Consider the following 18,961-nt stretch of genomic DNA (forward strand, 5'->3'; position numbering starts at 1 on the left):
AAACCATTTTTTGGCATCGCGGTCATAGCTACATTTTACAATAACGTGTTTATAGCTGTTTAACATAGACTTGAGCTGTTTGTATGTTCTTAAATTCCGAATCACAAAGGGGAAAGGCCAACGCCAGCTTGCCTCGTGGGGCTAGTTGGCGTAAGGAGGCAGGCACGTTTAGTATTCAAAGATGATACTGTAGTATGAATGTTTTATATATAACATTCATCATATAATATCGCGACCAAAAGCTGTGTGCGCCTCCGGATGATACTATGAATCTTAAAGACTGCGTCGGTTGAACTGCGACACGGAGTCCGGGAGCGCCGACGCAGGATCTCCCCCGGCGGCGGAGCAGGGGGCAGCTCCGAGTCCGCATACGGCAACAAGCCCTTTCTCCTCTATGTCGCGGTTCATGTTCTTTAGGGAGTAAAAGTGTTGGGTGTACAAAAGTACCGTTTTCTACTTAGTAATTATTGTTTGTTTTAATTTTAATGGAGCATTTCTATGATGGTGAAAGTGGCACTGGTTACTTAGCATGGAGGCTCAAAACCATCCAGAGGAGCAACGCCACAGCAGGGACCAGTGCTTCTCCTCTTCCGACTGGTGGAGGGCCGAAAGCTAAAAGAGATGCACCAATACACCACCAAAGTCCTGAGGTGACCATAACCGAAGAACAATGCAAGGAGGCCATCTCATTCATGAAGTATTCGTCTGATGAGGCCACTATCAAACAGAAGATGAAGATTGAGATGAAGATTTCATTATCGTCGTCGGATCCTCCTAGATGAAGAGAAATCATCAGACATCTTCACTGAATTTCCACGCTTCCGTGATGTCAAAGGCCTGGTTATTGAGTGTTTAAGCATACAACACTACAAATAATCTACAAATCACTTTTATGTTTCTTTAATCTTGCTATGTCATTTATCTATTGCAGGTTGAGCAAGACTTCCTCTTGCAGTTTGGGGAAGATGTTTCTGCCAAGTTTTTGGAAAGGTTGGTTCGAACTCTATAGTATTATTATTATAAATAGATCATTATAGATCATTATATAGATTAAATAAATCCAGTTTGTGGAATTTAACATTGGTTTAAATAAGTATTTGTCCATATAGGTGGCCTACTACTTTCAAACAAAAGATAATCCAGCAGAGCAAGGCTCTCCCTACAACGGGTGACCTTGAGGAACTTATTTATTGTGCAGAAGCTACAGCCAATGAAAGAGAAGTGGATGAGGCCTCTCTTGGCTCTGGTAGGTTGTTGTACTTCATCTAATGCTAGGACTTTTTCCTATGGACTTTATGATTCCCCGGTTTATTCTTTGTTCAGCTGTAGCTTTAAAATGTTTTCTTTCTTTTGTATCTGTGTATAGGATGGGACAGTGATCTTTCCTCAATCATCCTCCTCCTCCACCTGATTCCTCCTTCAGCCCAAGGCCGAAAAAGACCTGGCGTCAGCAACCCAGGCTGAAAATAATCTGGTTGTGTTCATGAAGGTTTGTGTTGTTGGTTAGAGGAATGTCAAGAGTTGTTTTTTGTTCTTTTTTTTAAATTGTCATTTAAGTAATGACAATTAATGAAGATTTCAAGGCTTGGGAAAAGAGAAATATTGCACATCTGGTATAATTATACTTAAAATGTCTCATTTAAGAGCTTCTGTCGACTAGTCATCAGAGCTGTTCAGCACTTGTGTTTTTCCAACATCTGTTATGTTAAATTGATGGATTGATACACAACCTGGAAATCATCTCTTATGCCACTTAAACTTTCAAAATATGAGATATATTTAAATCTTATTTTTGTACCTGTATTAATAATTACCGTCTTGAACCAGATTAAAGCATTTTAATCTGTGATCTTCTATGTATCTTTTATCAGAGTGGAACGAGCATCCAGGAACATGTTGATGCCATCACCAGCGCCACCCAGCCCTATCTCCTTGCCATCGGGATGAACAGGGCCACCATCCATGAGTTCTTCATCATTATCGACAAGCAGGCCATACCATGCAGGTCAACCAGTTCTCTTGGCGCTTTCAACAAACTCTTTGTTGAAAGGCACACTTTGTGTTTGGTATCATGTACAATAAGATGCTTCAAAACATGTACACCTTTGTACAGACCACTGTGTACAACATAGACATTGGCAAAGTCCGGGAGAGCCCACGTGTTGCAGAGATTCGCTCTAGACTGCTACAGTAGAAAGAAGAAGAGAAAAATAATTAGAATGGGGATAATTTGTTTTGTTTGCCGGACCCATTTTGTTAGTATCATCATGCTTATCAGGCATTTAAGACTGAGTCACGGTTTGTGTTCTGGAAAGTCACTTCAATTAAAATGTGCTCAAGAAAGCTGTTGTCATGTTTCAGAAAACACTTAACATCAAAACATGCAAAGGATATTGAGCATGAAGTTGAACCGAGTGTTATTGTTGAAAGTGATGTTGCAATTAATGCGTCGTCACAACATTTTGAAGTGGCAGCTAGTAGCTCTCAAGTTGTGGCAGCTAGTAGCTCTGAAGTTGTGCCAGTATCGAACGCCAGTATTCAGGATATGTGTGCATCTGCTATTGCACATCTTCAGGTTTGTGGTGTAGGCCAGTCTACGTGAAATACTTTAGTGTCGAATATGGAAGAGGTAGTACTCAAAGTGCAGAGTCAAGCCAAAGATGCAGCGTTGAAATGCTTAGCGTCTCAGGATGCTGCTTCTAAAGATAAAGTAGAACAACTGTTTGAAAAACTTGAAAATCCTTTTACCTCGCTGAATACAGAATCAAAACGAAACGTATTCTTTGAGAAGAAATGGAAAACCGTTCAACCTGTTGAAAAAGTACTTGGTGTCAGATTTGAAAATAGAAGAAACAGATCTACTGGAACATATGATCAAGTCGTTGTAACAGACAAATTTGCCTATGTTCCAATTCTGCAAACATTAGTCTTTTCTGGAAAATCCAAACCTCAGGGATATGTTGACATCTAGCCATACTCCCAAGGACAATGTATATTTTGATTTGAAAGATGGGTTGTATATGAAGAGACATCCTCTTTTTTCTATTGACAGTTGTGCATTGCAAATTCAATTATTTTATGATGACTTTGAGACCTCTAACCCATTGGGATCTAAAAAAGGTATACATAAATTGGGGGGTATATATTTTACACTGAGAAATTTTCCCCCAAAGGTAAATTTAACTTTGGTAAATATACATTTGTGTGCACTGTTTCATGCCCAGGACATTAAAACATATGGGTTTGACGCCATACTTCAACCCATCGTCAGTGACCTAAAAATGCTTGAAACTGATGGGATCAAGGTTCCCGCATTAAAAAGTCCTGTACATGGCAGTATCGTGCAAGTCACCAGGGATAATGTTGGCATTCATAGCTTGTTTGGGTTAGTGGAATCATTCAGTGCAAGGAATTGCTGTCGCTTTTGTCTGTTAGAAAAAAGTCCTTTTCAAACTGTTTTTTTGTGAAGATGAGGAAAGTGTGATATTCTGAACAAAAGCAATGCATGAAGAATATTGCCATACTGCACAAACAAATCCACAGCTAACTCATGTTTATGGTGTCAAGCGTTCATGTTTATTGAACTCTCTGCAATATTTCCACACAGTTGAAAATTATTCTGTCGATATCATGCATGACGTTTTAGAAGGAGTAGGACAGTTTGAGCTTAAACTTGTATTGGAGTATGTTCCGGTGAACATCATAACTGCAAGAGAGATGGCACGTAGAATAGAGTCATTTAACTATGGCTACTCTGAAAGGAGAAATCATCCCCCTGCAGTCAAGTTATTTGATGGAAGCAACGACTTGGGCCTTAATGCCATACAGTCCTGGTGTTTGTTGCGTAACATGCCATTGATATTTGGCAATATAGTGCAGAGAGATGATGAGTGCTGGCATCTTTTAACGTTGCTTCTGCAGATTATGGATATTGCATTTTCTCCTATTGTAACATATGGTATGACCATCTTCCTGAAACACATTATTGTTGAGCATCATCAGCTTTTTAAGCATGTATTTCCTACTAAAAACCTCCTACCTAAGCATCATTTCATGACACACTATCCTCGATGTATAGGGGAAATTGGACCAATTTTGCACACTTGGTGTATGCGTTACGAGGCAAAACATAACTTTTTTAAGACCCAGCTTAAGAGTTTCAAAAATATCACTAAGACGTTGGCCAAAAAACATCAAAGATACATGGCCTTTTATTTGGAATCAGTCAACCAGTGTAGATTAACTATTGGTCCAAGAAAAATGTTGCAGCTAAGCAAATTGAAGGAAGGCCCTGAAATTGCTGCTAAACTAAACACTGAACTATCTACTAATGTTCTGTCAGTAAAATGGGTAAAACACAATGGCACTGAATATCGGCCTGGTTTATTGGTGTGCGTTGAGGTAGCTGCTGAGATGCCAGTATTTTGTCAAATCCAGACTGTTATTGTGAAAGTTGAGCAAGTTACACTTACTGGCTCAGGTGTAGAAACAGTTTGTTTTGATGAACATTACCATGCATTTAGAATAGGTTTAAAGCCATTCCAGGCAGTTAAGGTGGTTCATGTTCAGGAGTTGGTCTACTTTAAACCAGTGGATGTTCAAATGGGGTATGGATCAACAGATTCCTCCCTTTATGTAGTTCCATATTGCTATCTAATGCAGCCTTGACTCATTTTTAGTGTTGAAGATAGAATCAGTAACCAGAATGCTCTACACTTAATATTTAACATTGCAGTGTTTAAAAACAGTTTATCTAATTCTACCTTTTTAAAATAGATGTTATCTTTTATCTTAATCCTATTTGTACGATTTTCTGTCAAACCGTTCATATTTGGCTAGCTTTGGGTACTCTGGAGTGTTTTAACTGGAGTTCAGTAGGGGCTGCTGTTTATCATTGACTTGCCATAGCTTTAAATTGCATTATTTGTTAAACCAAAACATGGTAATGCGTGCAGTATGAAGGGGAAAAGAATGCACCAGTAGGCATAGACTGGGTGTTGAAAATGAGGCCCGTCAAATTGGTACTATCCCTTTAACAATGTTTGTTCATATAGAAGTGCAGATTGTACCATGTCTCTTAAAAACAATGCTTTTTCATCTGCAAGTAAAGTCTCTGTAAAATCAAGGGTTAAGGATTTTAATAAATTTGTTTTAAGACATGGATATTTTGTGTTGTGTCAACACTAGGGAGTAGTCTCGGTGTTAAGTAAGTCTAGCACCCATTAGGCGTTAATTCTGATTAACACGTGTCAAATGTTACTAACACTTATCAGTGTTATTTTCATCATAGTGTAAAACTTCAGTAACACTTTTCAGTGTTATATAGTCACAAATATTAACTCTTACCGGAGTTGATTTAACTCTCAGAATTGAACTCTATGGCAAGTGTTACTTTAACACTTTGTAGATAGGGAACGTATGTTATCTGGAATAGTGTTAAAATTTACTCTTTAAGTGTTGGATTTACACTGCCAATTTTGCTGTGTGTGTGTGTGTGGGCATTTGTGTGTGCGTGTGTGCATGTGTGTGTATGTGTGTGTGCGTGTGTGCGTGTGTAGATGTGCCTGTGCGTGTGTGTGTGTGTGTGCGTGCGTGCACCGCTTTGGAGCTAATGAATGTGTCCCATGTGAACGTGTGCATTGAATGTCGCTTCACTGTGACCGAGCACTGTTGACAATGGCAAAACAAAAGAATAGAACAGACTTTTGTTTGAGGAAACGTGCTCTGACTCGAATTTGGATGACTTTTTAAGTTTAGCCGAGTTGAGTTCAAGTTGCAATCTCTGTGGAGTATGAGGTGATGCATCGCTTAGCAACTTAAAACGCCATTTACCACTTAGTAGGGGCCTGTAACACTCTGAATTCACCCCATTATGAGAACATTACAGCTGCCTGCCGTCTCCAGTGTGGATCTTAGGACACACACACACACACACACACACACACACACGCCTCAGCTCATCATCTGCCTAATTAGTTTGTATATATTATTCAGCGACCTCCAGTGTTCTGGGAGGAGGCTGGCACCACAGCAGGCCGTCACACGCTGTCTCACTGTCTCCAGGTGGGTGTGTTCACACGCTGTCTCACTGTCTCCAGGTGGGTGTGTTCACACGCTGTCTCACTGTCTCCAGGTGGGTCTGTGCTGTCTCACTGTCTCCAGGTGGGTGTGTTCACACGCTGTCTCACTGTCTCCAGGTGGGTGTGTTCACACACTGTCTCACTGTCTCCAGGTGGGTGTGTTCACACACTGTCTCACTGTCTCCAGGTGGGTGTGTTCACACACTGTCTCACTGTCTCCAGGTGGGTCTGTGCTGTCTCACTGTCTCCAGGTATAGGGGGTTCACATCCAGTCTCACTGTATCCAGGTGTTCAGCTTTGTTCTCTGTGAGGGCTTTTTATTTTATTTTCATGTTAATTTCCTCTCCTCTCTGTCACTTCAGCATGAACATATGTATGTAATATGTCTGTGTGAGGTGTATATGATATATGTGATTTGTCTGTGATACATGTATGTATATGTGTACGGGATATGTGTATGAGTACGTGATAGGATGCTTGGCTGGTCATTATTTGCACATTCATATAATCATGTAATAAAAACCACACTTATCTGCTACTAAACACTGCAGGCCTCTCTCTGTGCACCCCTAAGCAAGCAGCCGTACAGCCTGGGGCTGATACCTGCTGGAGACGGGCAGTAGTAGACACACTGGAGTCCCCGGGGCCCTCTCTGCAACCCTTTGTGCGACCCTCTCCCTGCTACTGTCCCTGATGTAAACACTGTGACCGCTTTCAAATAGCTGCACGGACCACAGAGGATTACTGGCCTTTGAGTTTGTTTTGGGTTGGAGCTGTGTTACATTTAGGTACAATGGTTAGGATGGACTAAAAGTTATCGAGAATCGAATCGCCCTAGGGGTCTGTACAGGGTTGAGACAGCGGGACCCCCTTTGAAGAACACTAAGTCCCCCCCCCCCATAGAGCCTTTTTTGCAACGCATGAGAACATGTCTCTGTAATGACGTGATGATGACTAAACAATGACTGACAAACTCTTACTGCTACACAATGACCGACAAACCCTTACTGCTACACAATGACCTACAAACCCTTACTGCTACACAATGACAACCAATCCTTACTGCTACACAATGACAACCAATCCTTACTGCTACACAATGACGACAAACCCTTACTGCTACACAATGACCAACAAACCCTTACTGCTACACAATGACCGACAAACCCTTACTGCTACACAATAACTTCCAATGCTCCTATGCTTCCAAAACGGCATAGTGATATTGCAATGTGTAAGCCCGATATATATACACAGGTATATATATATATATATATATATATATATATATATATATATTTAAGCAATAGATCACGTCAGGCTGTGGAATGTTCTCATTATACCACAGTTAAGTATGGCGAAATGAAAGTCATAGACACTCTCAATTTTGAAAAAACGAGAAAGTCGGAAAAGCATTTTTTTTACGAATACAAAAATGTAGTCCCTCCTGGCTGCCACCCTCTCCATCAATCAACATATTTTTAGGCTTCAGTAAACTATGCTATTGCTTTTATATATAAATAAACAACAGTTCACGTTAGGGGCGGAGAGATACGGAACTGCAAACTGAATGGGCGTCATAGCTGTGTGTATACGCTCATTATACAACAGTTATGAACCAATCAGATTGCTTGATTTAAGCCACCCGTTTTATAAATATATGTATATATATACTGTATATATACACACACATATTTTTACATATATATATGAACAAAAAAATTCTTTATTACTTATAGGTTATATGTTGTATACATATGTTTATTTATCCCTCAGCATATATATTCTCACAGCTGTGATAAAAAGATAGTTTTTTCTAACAACACTGAAGCACATTTGTGCTTAAATCATGAAATCTGTTTTAAGTGTTGGATGTATCTCTTGCTGTGTGCTATGGGGTATTAAAAAAACATGCTGGGCTCTGCAATGCGCTTCAGCTCCGCTCGTATGGAAGAGCTCATCGACGACCATGGAGGCGGATGTGGATGTATGTTCAGACACAATGCTGGGATTCATAGATGTGTTTGTAGGTATGAGGTCCTGTTCATACATGGTGTGTTTGAGGTCCTGTTCTTACACACTGGTGTTTGAGGTCCTGTTCATACACAGTGTGTATGAAGTCCTGTTCATACACAGTGTGTATGAGGTCCTGTTCATACACAGTGTGTATGAAGTCCTGTTCATACACAGTGTGAATGAGGTCCTGTTCATACACACACTGGTGTATGAGGTCCTGTTCATACACACTGTGTATGAAGTCCTGTTCATACACACTGTGTATGAAGTCCTGTTCATACACACACTGGTGTTTGAGGTCCTGTTCATACACACACTGGTGTATGAGGTCCTGTTCATACACAGTGTGAATGAAGTCCTGTTCATACACACACTGGTGTATGAGGTCCTGTTCATACACACACTGGTGTATGAGGTCCTGTTCATACACACACTGGTGTATGAGGTCCTGTTCATACACAGTGTGTATGAAGTCCTGTTCATACACACACTGGTGTATGAGGTCCTGTTCATACACAGTGTGTATGAGGTCCTGTTCATACACACACTGGTGTTTGAGGTCCTGTTCATACACAGTGTGTATGAAGTCCTGTTCATACACAGTGTGAATGAGGTCCTGTTCATACACACACTGGTGTATGAGGTCCTGTTCATACACAGTGTGTATGAGGTCCTGTTCATACACACACTGGTGTTTGAGGTCCTGTTCATACACAGTGTGAATGAGGTCCTGTTCATACACACACTGGTGTATGAGGTCCTGTTCATACACACACTGGTGTATGAGGTCCTGTTCATACACACACTGGTGTATGAGGTCCTGTTCATACACACTGTGTATGAAGTCCTGTTCATACACACACTGGTGTATGAGGTCCTGTTCATACACAGTGTGAATGAGGTCCTGTTCATACACAGTGTGTATGAGGTCCTGTTCATACACAGTGTGAATGAGGTCCTGTTCATACACAGTGTGTATGAGGTCCTGTTCATATACAGTGTGTATGAGGTCCTGTTCATACACACACTGGTGTATGATGTCCTGTTCATAAACAGTGTGTATGAGGTTCTGTTCATACACAGAGTGTACCTCATGCCTACAAACACGTCTCTCAATGAAAGTATTAGCTTTTCGGAAACTTGCAGCATGGCCGATTCTCAACCAACTAATTAGGAGCCTAATGCGGTTCCAGAACATCAAGAAGCCACCGGAACCAACCCTGCGGAACCACAACTAATGTACCGGTCCCTAGTGGGGCCCTAGTTATTTAGTCAAGTACAGTTGGTGGCTTCTGTCCGCCACAACAATACACCTTGTAGTCCACATGGTAAGGACTTCTAAGATCAAACTGGTCCTCATGTGACCCGTAGCACTCATATGGTGCTACGTTCCTGCATTAAATCCTGACCCCTTTGGAAGACTAACGTTCAATGAGAAGGTAGCGTCAACTATAGATATGCTGTCAACTCTGAGCCTCATTTCTATCCATTGTAGGCTACAGCACATAGACACAATGAGCAATAATAGCCAGCTAGTCTGGTAGATATTCATCTAACAGATATTCATCAAGATCATATTGTTGTTGTTGTTGTGTTGTGTGTTGCAGGGCGTTTATCCTCACGCTCAGTCAACCTCCCCTGAATGATTAATGGTGAGAGGAACAAATTCTGCAGAATGAATTGCTGTTGCAGACACTGAAGGTCTTCTAAATCTGAGACTGAAAGTTAGTTACTTCAATCCCGTGTTGAAACTGAAGCTGGGTTTAGGTTTAGACCAGAATCTTTCAGAGATCACTTTGGCCAACTCAGACGTGGGCAGGGCCATGTCTCACATGTGTTATTATGGAGAAACGGAGCCCGGGGGTCGATGAGAATGAGCTTCCCTGGGTAGCAGGCACCCTACTGTGTTCTCCGTGTTAATAAACAGATTCTGAAATCAGCGAGGCAACATGACACCAACACACACTGCTCGTGGCTATGTGGCATGCTGTGTATGGGGAACGTTTGCATATGTACATATGTATGCATACATGTATGTGTGAGTGTGAAATGTGTCAGTAGGTGTGTGTAATCTGCAAACTGCCGATCTGCATGCATCACTTCCTCCACCTCCACACCACTTGTGTTTGGCGGAGCATGTGTCCCCCGGTTTGGCCTAGTTTCACCATGGGATTGATTTAGAGCACATAAAAAAAAAGTACTCAGTGTGTCACAAACTGATGGTCTTAGTTTGAGGTTTGGTTGTTTGAGGTTATCATGTTTGGTCGTTTGAGCAGTTCTCTATGTTTGGTACAGTCTCAAGCTCTTATGTAGTATTTCAGTGGAGGGCTTAGGGAAATGCTTCCTCCTGCGCTCCCTTGAAGATGCAACTTATAGATTTGAGCGATGCAAACAGTGGACTCAAGTGGAACCGCACTGATTCTCAAGTTTCTTTAGAATATTTACCAAGGACCCCCTATGGAGGAGGTATCCTGAAATAAGGACACAAACTCAGGGTTCACACCTTGCCTTGAGATATCTCCAAGTGAGGATTTAAGGTGCTGTATGTAAAACATAAGAGATGATAATTGATCATGCTATTTTCTTCTTTTAGCCAAGTTGGTGTCACCTGACAATGAAGGCTGTGGAGGCAATGCTTTTTCAAAGCTAATCACAAGAGAAACATTGGGCCAACTTTTCCATCATTCCATGTGGAGAGCCTTCAAAGGACCAGGCCTAAACGTCCCTCATTCAACGATGACCTGATGCGTATTCCCATTCTCCCATGAGCTGTCCCAAGTTTGAATTATTCTGTTGGTCCTTGAGTACTTTTAGTTGCTTCCCCTAAATGTCTCAGTAATTATATTATTTCTTAAACTTGTTTTATACTTTTGAGAAATCTGCCAGGCATTTAGTTTGTTACCCTTTTACATTTTTCGAATAATTCAAAGATTCCGTATGATACTTTCTTCTGCAATTTAAAACTGTTCCCAGGGGTATTAACAAGTCCACGTTAATACCAATCAATCCTGAAACCAGCTTCTGTAGTGTGTGTTTCACACTCTCATTTTCTACATTCTAGGAAACAGGCTCTTGAGGGCGTGGTGTTATGCAAATGAGCACTGCTCTGATTGGCCGCCTTCTTTCAAGGTTTGGCGGAGGCGGGACCATAGATCAACAAGCTTGAGGCGGTAGTTTACTGTAACATTGTGGCCGCTCCAGAACCAAAAGGGAATGTCCTTTTACATTGAAGAAGATTATTCTTTGCGATTTTCCCCCAAATCAATAAAATAACTACAAATCATTGAGCTGAACAGGCCTGTTCACATTCTGTGCAATTTCCAATTTGCGATTTGGTCGGTTTCTTATGGATCTAGCCAACCAATAAATCAGTTTAACCGATCACAATCAGGAGCTTTGTCATAGTTACCATGGATACTGTGCATGTCTTAGGACAAGGTGGAGCTATCAGCCTATTTATGTTTCTCAACACAGTGTTCTTACTGCATCCATAGTGGTAAAACTACCATCATAGACCTATAATTATCACTATCTGTTATATGTATTGATCATCAATAGTGGTTAACTACCACCATATAATTATCACTATCTGTTATATGTATTGATCATCAATAGTGGTAAACTACCATCATAGACCTATAATTATCACTATCTGTTATATGTATTGATCATCAATAGTGGTTAACTACCATCATATAATTATCACTATCTGTTATATGTATTGATCATCAATAGTGGTAAACTACCATCATATAATTATCACTATCTGTTATATGTATTGATCATCAATAGTGGTTAACTACCACCATATAATTATCACTATCTGTTATATGTATTGATCATCAATAGTGGTAAACTACCATCATAGACCTATAATTATCACTATCTGTTATATGTATTGATCATCAATAGTGGTTAACTACCACCATATAATTATCACTATCTGTTATATGTATTGATCATCAATAGTGGTAAACTACCATCATAGACCTATAATTATCACTATCTGTTATATGTATTGATCATCAATAGTGGTTAACTACCATCATATAATTATCACTATCTGTTATATGTATTGATCATCAATAGTGGTAAACTACCATCATATAATTATCACTATCTGTTATATGTATTGATCATCAATAGTGGTAAACTACCATCATAGACCTATAATTATCACTATCTGTTATATGTATTGATCATCAATAGTGGTAAAACTACCATCATAGACCTATAATTATCACTATCTGTTATATGTATTGATCATCAATAGTGGTAAAACTACCATCATAGACCTATAATTATCACTATCTGTTATATGTATTGATCATCAATAGTGGTAAAACTACCATCATATACCTATAATTATCACTATCTGTTATATGTATTGATCATCAATAGTGGTAAAACTACCATCATAGACCTATAATTATCACTATCTGTTATATGTATTGATCATCAATAGTGGTAAACTACCATCATAGACCTATAATTATCACTATCTGTTATATGTATTGATCATCAATAGTGGTAAAACTACCATCATAGACCTATAATTATCACTATCTGTTATATGTATTGATCATCAATAGTGGTAAACTACCATCATATACCTTTAATTATCACTATCTGTTATATGTATTGATCATCAATAGTGGTAAACTACCATCATAGACCTATAATTATCATAATTATCTCACTGAGAAGGACTGTAAGGGGCCACTGGCAACACGTTCTCTCTCTCCAACATGGGAGTGACATATGAATCTGAGTGTTACTGTGGCGCAGCGGCGCGCCCTGCTCTCCTTTTGGCCCTCGCTCTCCTCCCAACACGCTCGCCCTGTGATGTCAGAGTGGCTCACACTGGAGCACAGCTGCTGCCAATAAACTTTCTACGGAAACCGTTGTCGGGGACACGACTTTATCCTGTAGCCTGAGGAGAGGGAGATAGAGGGAGGCAGCAGACAACACACACACACACACACACACACACACACACACACACACACACACACACACACACACACACACACACACACACACACACACACACACACACACACAGCTTTCAAAAAGCTGTACTTTCAATACTTTTCATGCTCATCTTTCAACCTCGAAAAACAACTAGGCAACATACGACAGTAAAGATAATGAGCATAAATTACCCACTTTCTTATTTGTACATGACCTCCAGGACGCTCCCTGTGTCCTAGTGAAGTTAAGCTCCACGCTCCATCATCGGACCGGAGAGCAGGGGTGGTGGTAGATGTGTCAGAGGGCCAGTAGGGGCTATACCCTGGTAAAGGATGAGGTGTTATTACTGCTGGAGTTTCTTAATACAGCCCAGAAACACAAGACAAGCAGCTCCAGAAGGCCTCTGGCTGCTCGCTCTACTTATGCCTCCTATGAACAGCAGAACTTATGTTACGTTCTTCTGTTGGCTGCACTTTCTGCTTGTTGCTGACATTTGATTATTTTAAGGCCAAACCTCAGACATTCCTTCAGACATTGTTTAGTGTACACTGGCCCTTTTTTTTTTTTACAAATACACAGGTTCTACAAACGTGTGGATTTTCCATTATAGTATCTAGATTCAAAAATGTAAATCTGTTTACTTAAAATGCAGAACGCGCTCAAAGCCTCTCCTCCTGTCCACACCTAGAGGGAGATAAGCAGAGATCTGTGAAGGGACACACCGGCTTCAGGTCAGAACCACATCCGTGGTTATCTCCAGCGCCCACAGGGCCCCCCCGTGGTGGTCCAGGTTACAGGGCTTTGGATAGAGCATCCCACCCTGTTTGTATGTGATACAATGCAAGGTCTGGGACATGGCAGTGTTTCAGACACGTATGACCCCCAATGCTTTATATGGGCTGATGGGCTGACGATGTCCGGGCTCAGCAGGTTACTGGCAGCACAGCGTACACCTCACCTCAGATCAAGTGCGTACACCTCACCTCTGAAGATGAGTTCAGATCAAGTGTTCCGGCCTTTTTAGACAGAGAAGACATCTCCCTTTGCATTGTGATATCGACCGTTTTCAATTCACAATTTGAAGAGAGATTCAAAATGAGCCACCTCAATGGTTAGTGGATGTGTGTCCTTGGTTTGGTGGGGAGGCCAGAGCAAAGTCAGTTCCTACTAGATGCTACTTGGTAGATTAGGTTTTTTTCTGTTTAACAACACAATTCATCAGGGGGTATATCAGCACCAAGAGGATCTCATCAAGAGATCTCTCCCTCTCTCTCTGCTAAGACCAACTATTATAGAAGTCTTTCTCAAGATTTTAATTAACCAAAACGGTATAGGATGAAAGCTAACCTTAGTCCCAGTAAAAGCTCTATTGTGCAAATCCATGTTAATGATTAAGTTGATTCCATGACCCTGCCATTATCTCAAACGCTTTCAATCATCATCGTTCCTCTGTTGGTAGTTCTTAGTCTTTTATATCACCTTGGTTAATTCATCATATTAGCATTTCAGCTACCAGGGGCTCATTTTCTTTTAGACGTATTAACCTACTGAAACTGAAAGTTATTTCTGCCCTAAAAGTTGGCTGTATGTGATGGCGTAGGGACTTGGTTTATTTAACTAGCAAGAGCTTATTTTCCCACTTTTATTTTATCTGTCCCCATCTAGTTGTAAACTTCCATTTATTTGGAAATTTGCGGTAGTTACTCCACTCCATAAAGGGGGACTTGCGCTACAGCTAAAATATTTGACAGTACATTTTTAGTAATAATAAGTAGCCTACATTAATGATTTAAATATTTAATCCCCATTTTGAGGCTGGTTTTCATTACATTTTTTCTAATTTTGTGGGTTTCTTTCATCACATTCAATCAGATTATTTAACTGCTGAAAAGGGTGTAGGCCTACCATAAGCATCTATTTTTGGACCTTTACTTTTCCCTATTTTTTATTAATGATCTTCCAAAAGTTTGCTCAAACTGTTTTTGTTATATGGAGATGAATCTGTTTTATACATATCTGATTCTGATATTACTAGAATTCAAAACACTGCAATCCAAGTCTTGACTTTGGTAATGGATATAATCTTAATCTTTTATCTGCGGAGTTTGCTTTTCATTTTACTGATGGGTCTCCACTTAAAAACTTGATACATTTAAATATTTGGGACTTATTGATTTTATCAGAAATACAAGTACAATTACAATAATATTTGTAAGTTTGTCCTGAGGTGTCCTTACCACACACGTCATTATGTCATGTACAATACACTTAACTGGCCACTTGCTTTAACTATCCTTTACACCTAAAACAGCCTTCAGTGCCATTTAGATCATCATATTAACTTAGACAGCGTAAACAACCTTTTTTGATTGTCCGGAAAAATTTGACAGAGATTTTGAGATGTGCTTTCAAGTTTAAAACACCATCAGACTGGAACAATTTGACTGATTCATCCAGATTGATTTCTTTTCATCTTCAAGACTTCTTTGATTGTTCACCCTAAATCTACTTGTTCTTGTTTTTGTATATACCTTCACTTTTAGTTTATTAGTAGACTCAGTACTTGGACATGTGTTTGGTCTGTTCATTTATTTGATTCCTGATGAATTCTTTGTATAGATTACATTTGTAAAAGAAGTGGTTTAGTATGGTCTGGGAAGGTTGGAGGGCCCTTATGTGTGTCCTTTTAAATCCTACTATGCTAATGTTTTTATGTTGTGTAACTCTCTGTTCACTTCAATGTTGTGTGCCTTTGGACCCCTTGAAAACCAGACACTGCATCTCCAGGGATTAATCCTCTAATTAAAAAAGAAAAGAAGAATGGTCCAAGAAGGGTCAACTGTCTGAGTGTCCCGTTCCATTCTATAACAGATGAAAAGGATGTGTGTGTGTGTGTGTATGTGCGCTGTTAGTGTTCTGGTGCAATCTGGCTGGCGTCCAAGTGGGTGATACACACCCACTTGGGGGGGGGGGGTAGACAAGCCAGAAACTAACTGACTTTTGAAAATGTCACCGTCACGCAGGATCAGACTGCAGGGAGAAAAGTCTTCCCAAGTTGCGGGAAACCTTGGGATGAACCCTTCCTCTCCACTCCATCCCCCATGAGACCCACTGTGGGTCCTATTCTAGACCCGAATAAAACCCCCCTCTACACGTCTACATGCTCAGTGTGCTTGCTGGAGGCCCCCCCCGGCTGTGAGGCATGCTTCACTTGGGGATTGGCCACTTCAGGCAGTGGCTTGGTAACTCTGATCGATGTCACTTGTCCTTCTAGGCACATGCAATGTTTAGACCTTTGTTTTGGTTCCGTTGAGGCAGCTTTGTTCATAGCTCATCTTGTCCGACCTCATGTTGTCCATTTGGCTCCAATCTCAAAGTGGTCCTGACGAGAGCCTGAACGCGTTGAGTCACAAGAGTCTGTTCTGTCTCCAGGATTCTTTTATTTGCACATACTGGGATTTATTGATTATAAGATGTCTGCTCTGATTTGGATGAACTTATTTGGGCTGTCTCTGCATAAATCAAAAATTTTTTTTTCCAAATCTGTTAAAAAAACAATAATTCCAAGAAACATTAGTTTAACCGGGGGTCTGATACGCAGGGAGTTGCAGAAGCAAAGTGAGAGTACTGGTAATTCACACAGCAGGGGAGGGTGTGCAGTCTGATGGCATGCAGGCCCAAGTGGCCAATGTCTTGCTGGAAAGACTTACTCTGAACTTGCTCAAGACCTAAAACTATTTTGATAACTGTTTTAATACCGTACCTTGATTTCAGCAAAGAACAGTGTGTAGATAAATGCTTGCCCAGATTAGAATAAGATTAAGTCTGAGTGTAGGCTACAAACGCGGTTAACTATTTACAAGTGCAAAAACGCCAGCATTATTATTATCCCAACAAAAGCCTCATAGGGACAGTTCCTCTGTGTCTTTCTTGTAGAGCGCACCATCTTTCAATGTCTTTGTTCAATGCATTATGCGACTGCATCACTTTCTCTCCCATGATCAGCAGCTCGTGGATTTCACCGTCTCTCCAGTTAGAGCTACTCATTTTGATATCGCTGCATTGTCTCTGTTATAGAGACAGTGCAGCGCCTCTAACCAAGCCCCCCACCCCCCCTCCTAGAACCGCGGAGCGTCCAATTGCATTTACATAAAAATAAACCGCCAATGTGTGGAGGATAAATTGGGGTGCTAGATCAAGCAGGCAATTTACCTGCATTTACCTACAATTTGGCAGTGTAAAAACGTCTAGAGATAGAAGAGGTTGTGCAATGGTGTGGGGGGCACAACCTGATGTTAATCGTTAAAAGAACTAGAAATTACTAGAACTAGAAAGAAATGGTCGTCGATCCCAGGTCTGTTGGTGATCACAGACCTGTTCTAATTAACAGGAAGAGAGTTGAGCAGGTAACAACATACAAGTACTTAGGTATTCACTTTGATGCTCAGTTACAATGGGCTCACCAAGTGGAGTATGTTTGTTCACAGACTAGTCAGCTTCTGCATGCTCAGGGTCCATGGAATAGTCCAAAGTATTGTTATTGTTCTAAAGGGCAGCCATTTAAGTTATTATCTTGCTGTGTATCTTTTTTCATGCAATATTTTTGATGTGTATATGGATCTGTATGTCACTGAATGGTAACTGTAGTTTGATTGTATATGTATGCGTGCACATTGTGCTGATGTTGCTGAGTCACCTGTGTTCTCTCGAATGCCCAAGACAAATTGGGCAAATTGGGTCCCTTTCCTAAGGGAGACAATAAAGGCTTATTTTATCTTATCTTGAAGCAAAGGGAAATATTGAAAAAGCATGACATCACCCCTTTAAGGCCACTGGAACCCTGCTTCCTATTGTCCTGGAGCTCCTGGATGTACACAGAATTTTGTATGATTGCTTCTAATTGATTTCTTCCAAGCATTTCACTGTATCCAACCTCCCATGTTTGCAGAGGGATTGAGCGGCAGCCCTGACCTGGGATTACTGCTGGTTGGTACTGACTGGGCATTGACCTGGTATTACTGCTGGTTAATAATAATAAATTGATTTATTTTTATTGATTTATATATATAGCGCCTTTCAGGATACTCAAGGTCGCTTCACAAGAGTGGGAGGTGAGGGTGTGTGTGTAGGTGAGTGAGTGAGAGTGCAAATGCGCAATGCGCTGGGTGGGGTCGTGAGAGAAAAGGTGTGCTTTCGTGTGCTTTTTGAAAGTCTCCACGGAAGGGGCACAGCGGATGTGGGGGGGGAGCTGATTCCACAGAGTGGGGGCGGACACGCAAAAGGCCCTATCCCCAAGGGTCTTGAGTCTAGTGCGGGCAATTGCCAGCTGGTCCTTGTCAGAGGACCTGAGGGACCGCAGGGGGGTGTAGGGGTGGAGGAGGTCAGAGAGGTAACGGGGGGCCAGAGCGTGAAGGGACTTGTATGTGAGTAGTATAATTTTGAATTTAATGTGGAACTTGATTGGTAACCAGTGGAGCTGCATCAGGATGGGGGTGATTGCTGCCAGGGCTTAATGCCAGTTAAGACCCTGGCAGCTGAGTTACATATTGCAGTCTGTCCCGGGTTTCAGAGGGGAGACCGGTGAGTATGGCGTTGCAGTAGTCCAGGTGGGTAGAGATGAAGCAGTGGATCAGGGTTTTGGTAACTGAGTCTGAGAGTGAGGGTCGGGGTCGTGCGATGTTATTCAGGTGGTAGAATGCAGATCTTGTGACGCTATTAATGTGGGTCTGGAATGATAAAGTGGACCAGGTGGGAGCTGAGTGGAGGGTTTGGTGCTGATGTATAGTTGAGTGTCATCAGCATAAGGCACAAGGCTACGGGGCTTTTGAATGTACACATAGTCTGGGGGAGTGGCTTGGTTGAGGGTTACAAAGTCCTGCTGGCTCTGCCAT

The 18,961-nt window shown here is 41.1% G+C and overlaps 1 pseudogene across 1 annotated transcript; it reads left to right on the forward strand.

Moving 5' to 3' along the window:
* Positions 1-485: 485 nt before the first annotated feature.
* Positions 486-2,194, forward strand: LOC311341133 (annotated as a pseudogene). The gene is made up of 5 exons: positions 486-840; positions 932-990; positions 1,110-1,246; positions 1,367-1,489; positions 1,872-2,194. The product of its transcript is annotated as an uncharacterized misc_RNA (transcript).
* Positions 2,195-18,961: the final 16,767 nt, after the last annotated feature.

This window comes from Micromesistius poutassou (genome assembly GCF_964030765.1).
Source record: "Micromesistius poutassou genome assembly, chromosome: 3".
Classification (NCBI taxonomy): Eukaryota; Metazoa; Chordata; class Actinopteri; order Gadiformes; family Gadidae; genus Micromesistius; species Micromesistius poutassou.